At 37.4% G+C, this 8,895-nt stretch overlaps 1 pseudogene; it reads right to left on the bottom strand.

Annotated features, from left to right (window-relative positions):
• Positions 1-219: 219 nt before the first annotated feature.
• LOC141519721 (U6 spliceosomal RNA) lies at positions 220-314 on the bottom strand (annotated as a pseudogene).
• Between the last annotated feature and the right edge of the window lie 8,581 nt (positions 315-8,895).

The raw sequence follows: 8,895 nt of genomic DNA on the forward strand, positions 1-8,895 counted from the left end.
GAGCAAGTCCATCAAGGATGATCATTGCCCTCATGCTGCTTTTAGGGTGCACAGTGTTTTCTGGTTCTGCTCATTTCACTCAGTATCAGCCCATGAAAATCCCTCCAGGCTTCCCTGAATTCCCATCCCTCCTGGTTTCTAATAGAACAATAGTGTTCCATGACATACACATATACAGTTTACTAAGCTATTCCCCAATTGAAGGACATTTACTTGAATAAAAATATGGAATTCTTCACAAATTTGCGTGTCATCCTTCCACAGGGGCCATGCTGTATCGTTCCAGTTTTAGTATATGTGCTGCTGAAGAGTACACTGACTTGAGAGTTCTGGAATTTACCTGTAATATTCCTGGGAGTTATTTTTTGTTGGAATCTCTTTCAAGAGATGATCAGTGAATTCCCTCCATTTCCATTTTACCCTTTCCTTCTAGGATCTCAGTGTAGAAATTCTTTAAAAATGAAGTCAAGCCAGGCAGCTAGGTGGTACAGTGGATAGAGCACTGGCCCTAGAGTCAGGAGGATCTGAGTTCAAATCTGAACTCAGACACTTAAAAATTACCTAATTTTGTGGCCTTGGGCAAGCCACTTAACCCCATTGCCTTGCAAAAAACAAAAAAAATAAATAAAAAAGGAAGTGAAGCCTCTTTTTCCTGGTCATGATTTTCAGGTAGCACAATAATTTATAAATTGTCTCTCTTGGGTCTGTTTTACAGGTCAGTTGCATTTTGGGAGCGGTGTTTTGCATTTTCTTCTAGTTTTTCACTTTTTTGGAATTATTCTACTGTTTCTTAATTCCTCTCAAAGTCATCAGATTCTCTTAGTTCCATTCTCCATTTGAAGAAGTTGTTTTCTTCAGAGAGCTTTCTTCTTGTCAGACAGACAATTTTTGGATTGCTTTTACATTTGATCTAAACTGTTTTTTAACATGTTATTTCCTTCAGTATTTTTGAATCTTCCTGACCAAGCTGCTGACTTGTTTTCCATGGATTTTCCTGTTCCTGTTCTCTTTATAATTTTTCTTCTACCTCTCTTAATTGATTTTAAAAATCTTTTTTGAGCTCTTCCATCGCCTGAGATCAGTTCCTATTTTTCTTGGAGGATTTGGATATTGAAGCTTTGACTTTATCATCTTCAGAGTAGATATTTTGATCTTCAATGGGACCAAAGTAATTAGCTAAAGTCAGGTTCTTTTTTTTCCCCTATGTACTTATTTCTCCAGCCTATACCCTGATCTTGAGGTGCTTCCCAAGCATTTGAGTGTTACTGGGACATCCCCACAAGAACCTCAGTTCTTTTAAGGTCCTATGAGAGTCTTTGATGGATCTCCTAGCCTATGGATGACCATAAGCATGCCCCCTCTGCCCTGGAGCTGTGACAAGGGTCCCTGCTTTTCTTATGGTAATGGGGGCTACTGACTGTGACCAGGGTATGAATATGAACAAAGCACAAGAGTCCTATCCCAGGGATAGTAGAGAGACCTCAACAGATGTACCTCCACCCACTTACCTTCCCTGGGCTGAGCCCTCTGAGAGCAGTTGCTGAGCAGCTCCCTACTGGGTGGCTCCTTGATCCTGTTTCCATTTCCTCAGGCTGGGGCTGTCCTGACCTGGGCTCCAAGCTCTCTCTGGCAGAAGTTTCTCACTGATCTTCCAAGTTGTGCTAGCTGATCCCTGGTTTGGCAGATCTCAAAACGGCTTCAGTTGTCCATGGATACAGACACCCTTCAGACTGTTTCTGGAAGGCTGGAGCTTCTTTGTTCCTGCCCTGGGTAATGCTGGCTGTGCTGCCATCCTTATTGACCCAGGTGGAACAGACTTCCCAAAGATCTTCCAAGTTATTTTGGGCTGGAAAATTGTTTCCCTGGGTCTTTCTGTGGGTTCTGCTTCTCTGAAATTTGGTTTGAGTCATAATTTTAATATTTTGGGAGTATTTGGGGAGAGAACTGATAATTTCTACTGTCATGCTGCTATCTTATCTCCACCTTTCTGGGAATGATATTTGCATAAGGTTATTGTGAGATCTAGCCAGTTCAAAAACATAAAAAAAACCCTTTATATACTTCAAAGACACTAGAAATACAAAGACTGAAAGGGAAACAATCCATTTTCTAGATAGTCTCCAAAATATATAAATCAAGTTATGTATGGGATAAATAGGAAACCATTAATGGGGAGAAGACACTGCCATTAAAAGAGCCCGTGGAAGGCTTCCTTTAGATGGTGGAATATAAGGACACTTGGGAGATCAGTCAAAGTGGGGGAAAGAGAATTTTCCATTCTTGGGAAAAAAACAAAAATCTGTCTTGAACTGGGAAAAGGATTGCCTTGTTCATAGAACAACTAGGAGGCCTGTGTCTCTGGGGTGAGGAGCATGTCGAGGGGAATAAGGTATAAGAAGTCTAGAAACAGAGGATGAGCCAGTTTTGGAGGCCTTTAAACTCCAGATAGAGCATTTTGTCTTGATTCTTAAGGCAATAGGAAACCACTCAAATGTAGTGACTAATATGAACAGACTTTCCCTTTAGGAAAATAATTTTACTGGTTGAATGAAGAATAGATTGGAGTGAGGAGAAACTTGATCCAGACAGACTCCCCAGTAACTACTGTTGATGTTGTGCATGTTGATGAGGTCCTATATTAGAGTTAAGGTAGCATCAGAGCCAAGAAGGGGTTATCTATAATGTGATCATTTATAAAAATAAGTATTTTACAAATTTTGCTAGCATAATATAAATGCTATAAACACCAAATAAGCTAATGTACTCATCTTCTATGGACATCTTTTGGCAGTGTGCTTTGTCAGTCCTAACACACTATAAATTGGAAATATTATGTGATGATAAGACAATGATATTTCAAGGGTTTCGTGTATGTGTGTGTGTGTGTGTGTGTGTGTGTGTGTGTGTGTGTGTGTGTGTGTGCAGGCGCATGAGTGATACACCTACTTGGCAATCTGGTGAAGTTTATAGACTCCCTTCTCAGAATGTGATTTTAAGTCTAAAATAAAATATATAGAATTACAAAGGATTTTCAATTTTATTACATCAATGATACCTTAGTAAGAAAGATGCTTGGTATTATTCCAAGTTTTGTGTCATACCTTGACACAAATCCTTGAAAAGTTATTTTATTGGCCATATTTTATATGGCCTTGAAAAGTTATTTTACAATTCTCAGCCTCAGTTTTCTTACCAACAAATAACAGAATCAAAATTCCAGAGTTAAAGGGGGCCTTAAATGTCCTTTTATTCTATACATTTCTTTTTTTTAGGTTTTTGCAAGGCAATGGGGTTAAGTGGCTTGCCCAAGGTCACGCAGCTAAGTGATTATTAAGTGTCTGAGGCTGGATTTGAACTCAGGTACTCCTGACTCTAGGGCCGGTGCTCTATCCACTGTACCACCTAGCTACCCCTATTCTATACATTTCTGAAAAAAGATTATTTTGGTAATACCCTGATAAGTGATCACCAAGATTTTCCTAAAATAGCTCTCATTAATTCAGAGAAGTATAAGAAACCTTTTCTTTTAAATTGATGCAAGAAAGTGAGCAGAACCACGAAAATTATATACACACATCCAACAATGTTTCTGTGTCCCACTGGTCATATCTTATTAGTCATTTTGTTAACTTTTCTTTTGGTTTAGCCTGGAGAGAGGACTTTGCACAGCACTAGAGAAGAGGAAGAAAGACTGTTTCTACCAGTTTGATCAATATGCATATATTATATCATATTACATATTGTTGTTTATTATGCATTTATAGATTTATGTGTCATATCAAACTGACCTGTGTTGTTCTTTCTCCTCTTCCCTGGACATTCGACAGTGAATAAAATTAAGGGTTTTGGCAGGATTCCCGGTTAAAAGGAAATCTCCAAGTTCCCTTTTCAATCTGAAAATTATGAATCTAAAGTATTAAGGTTAAAAAATACTAATCAACTGAAGCTCATTCTTTTGAATTAAACCCCTCCTGGTCTCCCTCTGCTTTGTTCACATTCTTTCTTGCTAGCAAGATTAGAACAACTCTCATTTTTACCTATTTTAAACAGAAAGGATCTCACCCATTTTATCTCAAAGAATATATTTACTCACTTTATTCCAAGACTTGACAGTCTAGAGAAAGAGCTTGGATCTGTTTCCCAGGACGTTATCATCTAATACCTTGTATTGTATCTACAACAAGCACATTTGTTAGTATAAAATGGAAACTTCTCTTCTCAAGGTTGAAGTTCTAATTTCTCCAAATAAGCTTACTCTTAGAACATTAGCTTTCTCTGAAAGACAGTATTATTTGAGGGAAATATATTTTATAGAAACATTATTCTGATAATTGGGATAGACTGAACCTGGCATTTCATCAGTATACAGGCTTTAGGAAGAGTGATAACCCTCTACCAATACAATTTGCTGCATTCTTTGAAACTTATAATCTTAAGGAGGTGCCTGCATTACAGCTACATTAAAGGTTATATGGTCCTTATATGTCAAAGATGCCATTGGAATTTAAGTCCTTCTAGCTTCAAACTCATCAATTTATCCATTCTACCAGGCAGCCTCTCACAAAATGACACTAAAGAAACTAGTAGATGCAATGAATATAAATTATTTTATTTAATATCCAAAGTACTTTTACAATTTTTCCACATAAGTCTCCTATTAAATCTATGGGCTAGGAACTATCATTATCTCCATTTTATAGATAAATAATTTGGGAATACAGAGAAATCAAGAAGCTTTTCTCAGCACCACACAATAAACACCAGAGACAGGACTTAAATCCAGGTCTTTTGATATCAGCTACTAGTCTCTCTTCATTCCCCCAAGCTATTTCTCAAATGGAACTAGGAAAAATTAAGATATCATATTACGGTGCAATATGTCTATTACAAATGGGTAAATAAAAATCACTTTTGCTATTTCTAACAACCTAACCCCTTTAAATAAGAGTACTGTTCACAAAACCTGTTCAATAGTTTAGTTTACTCTAAATATTTTTTATGGTCATAACTTACTGCAAGGAGTTGGGCCCTTGAAAAACAGATACTACTGGGAGCAGAGCCAAGATGGAGGCATGAAGGCAGCATTTCCCAGAAACTCCTTCCCCAAAAATCTCCAAAAGCCATCAAATTATGACTTTAGCCAAAATTTAGAAGGGCAGAACCCACAGAAAGACTGAGTGATACAATTTCCCAATCCAAGATAACTTAGAAGTTCAATGGGAAAGGTGTGTTTCCTCAGGACCAGGGGTTGGAAAAAAGCCACTGCCAGAGCGCAACACAGTGCAGCACAGTTCAGAGATCTCCTGGAACAGCTTGAAGGGGTGATGAGAGAACTCTGCTGCACCAGAATGAGTTCAGGGTGAGGACCACCAGCCTCAGAGCAGACCCATGGTGAGGACCTGCAATGGAATGGAAGAAGCCAGCCTCCACACTCCAGAGGACACTCACAGATGATAAGGGGTTTGGGGGAGACTACAGAAATCTCCCTGCTCTCCCTGCGGCAGGACTCTGCTCTTTACCCACCCTCAGATGAAGGTTGCAGTTTGGGCTTCCATACTAAGAAATCCTAGCAAAGACTTGCTTGCAGCACCTGAGCAGAGGGGTACATCTGTGGGCATCTACATATCAAAGCACAGACAAGTGAGCACAAGAACTTGAAGGAATAAAGGTCCCAGTGGGGTGGCCCCAAAATACCCCAAAGCCTTGGAAGTGTGGTAATTTAGTTTTAGGCTGAGGGAATGAGCAAACAAAAGAAAAAGAAGAACCTGACCATAGAAAATTACTTCATTCCCATGGAAGATTCAGAAGAAGACGAATTCTAAGCTTCTGTATCCAAACCCTCTAAGAGAAATAGAAAATGGGCTCAGGATATGGATGAGCTCAAAAAAGACTTTGAAAAGTAATTAAGGGAGGTAGAGGGAAAAATGGGAGCAAAAATGAGAGCAATGCAGATAAATCATGAAAACCAAATCAACAGTTTGGTGAAGGAAATAAAAAAAAGTACTGAAGAAAATAAGTTAAAAACCAGTTTCAGGGACCATCTAGGTCGCATTGTATAGAGCACTGGCCCTGGAGTCAGGAGTACCTGAGTTCAAATCCAGCCTCAGACACTGAATAATTACCTAGCTGTGTGACCTTGGGAAAGCTACTTAACCGCAATGCCTTGCAAAAAAAACTTAAAAAACAATTTAGGCCAAATGGAAAAGGCAAAACAAAAGACAAATGAGGAAAAGACTGCCTTAAAAAGCAGAATTGGCTAGCTGGAAAAGGAGATAAAAAAGCCCTCTGAAGAATATAGCTCCTTCAAATGAAGAATCGATCTAAAGGAAGCTTGATGACTTTATGAGAAATCAAGAAAAATAAAACTCTTCCCAAAAAACAAAAATTAGGAGAAAATGTGAAATATCCCATTGGAATAAACAACTAACCTTGAAAATAGATCTAGAGAAAATAATTTTAAAATTATTGGGTTACCTGAAAGTCATGACTAGAAAAAAGAGCCTAGACTTCATTTTTCAAGAAATGATACAGCAATATTTCCTTGAGATCCTAGAAGTAGAAGGTAAAACAGAAATCAGGGAATTCACCAATCACCTCCTGAAAAAGATTTGAAAAGAAAAACTTCCAGGATGATTATATCCAAATTCCAAAACTCCCAAGTCAAAGAGAAAATACTAAAAGCTTCCAAGAAACAAACAATTCAGCAACTGTGGCTCTATAGTTAGGATTACACAGGATTTGGCAGCTTCTATATTAAGGGCTCCTAGGGATTGGAATATGATATTCCAGAAGGCAAAACATCTTGGTCTACAACCAAGAATCAACTACCCAGCAAAACTGAACATCCTCTTTCAAGGCAAAAGATGGACTTCCAATGAAACAGGGGAATTTCAAACTATCTTATTAAAACAACCAGAGCTGAACAAGAATTTTAATCTTCAAGTACAGGACTCTGGTGAACTATGGAGAGGGTGGATGAGGACTAACTATGAGGAATGTAATGATGTTGAACTGTTTGTATTCCTGCATTCAAAGAAGATACTGATAAGTCATATGTACTTTCTCATTTATAAGAGCTGTAAAAGCAGCATATATAAACAGGGCATAGGAAAGAGTGGAATATAATGGTATAATATAGTAAAAACACAGAGTCAATGGGCGATAAAGGAAAGTGGTGGGAGGAAGAGAAAGGAGAAAAAGAAGGGGCTAAGATAAGAATCAATATAAAGCGTTTTTTAATTGAGTGGAATGGAGGAAGGTGAGGAGGAATAAATGAGCCTTCATTCTAATCAGAAATGGCTCAGAGAGGAAATAACATACATACTTAATAAGGTATCTATCTATCTATATCTATATCTATATCTATATCTATATATATATATATAGATAGATAGATAGATATCTTCCCTTAGAGATAAATGAAGAGAAATGGATGGGAATAAAGGGGAATGGGGGGAGGAAGGTGGGACTAGGTAACAGAAGAGAGAGAAGATTTTGGGAAAGGATACTCAGATACAAGGTACTTCTGGACAGGGATAGGATGAGAGGAGAGAGAGAGAATGGAATAGATGACAGTAGGGAGGAATAGAGTGGAGGGAAATACAACTAGTGATAGCAATTATGGGAAAAATATTAAAGCAACTTCTCTGGTAGCTATAATGGGGAAGGAAACTCATCCCAGAAACAGACCCATTGGAATCTGAACACAGACTGAAGTACACTTTTTTTTCCTTTCTCACTATTCTTGAGGTTTCTCATCTCTTTTGTGTGGGAGAGGGCTTATGATTACTCTCACAAGATTATTGCAATAATAAAATAAACAAAACAATAAATGGATCAGAGAAGAAATAACATGCATACTCAATAGTGCAGAGAAATCTATCTTACCCTAGAAAAAATGAGAGGAAAGAGATGAGATGAGGACTGGGGAGGGAAGTAGGTGATAGAAGAGAGGGAAGATTATAGGAGAGTATAGCCAGATACAACACACTTCTGAGGAGGGGAATGGTGAAAGGAGAAAAAGAGAATAGAACTAAATGGGAGAGGGGAAGAATAGAGGTGAAATATAAAGTGTGGAAAAATATATTTAAGCCACTTCTCTTATGAACTTATGATAAAGAAGGCCACTCATCTGAAAGTCAATGGAATCTGAATTCAGGTTGAAGTATACTTTTTTTCTCTCTCATTTAATTTTATCTTGACACTTTTTTATCTTTTTTGGGGGAAGGGTTTTAGTTTTTATTTTCACAAAAGAACATTTTAATAATATGAAAATAAATAAATAAATAAATCAAAATGTCATCAGCTTTCCTTTTTTCCTTCTAAATTTTAAGGAATATTTTTCGTCAATGAGTTTTTGCATCTCATTTTTCATTTGGCCTGTTCTTTTTAGTAATTGTTTTCATTTTTGCCTTTTTAGACATCTCTTTCCATTTGACCAAGGCTTGTTTTTAAAATTCTATTTTCTACAGTGTTTTTTGAGTTTCCTTCACTAAGCTACTGACTTGGTTTTCATGATTTTCCCACATCACTCTCATTTCTCTTACTAATTTTTCATTTACCTCCCTTATTTGCTTTGCAAAAAATTATTTTGAATTCTTCCATTGAAGATCAATTCATATTTTTTGGAGGTTTTGATGTAGAAATTTTGACTTTGTTATCTTCTGAGTGATCTTTCTTATGATCATAACTGGCTTTGTTTTGATTCTGTTGTTTGCTCAACTTGCCAACCTATGATTTGATTTTAATTCTTTGTTAATTTGGGGCTTCCAGGATGAAGGATGCCAAGCTTTGGGGTTTTTGGTAGCTGTTTTCAGAGATACTTCTAGGGAACTTCAATTTTTCTAAGATATTATCATCTAAGGAGAGATCATGATTGTTCTCCTTACTTGTGCT

This window comes from Macrotis lagotis, chromosome 3 (assembly GCF_037893015.1).
Source record: "Macrotis lagotis isolate mMagLag1 chromosome 3, bilby.v1.9.chrom.fasta, whole genome shotgun sequence".
Lineage (NCBI taxonomy): Eukaryota > Metazoa > Chordata > Mammalia > Peramelemorphia > Peramelidae > Macrotis > Macrotis lagotis.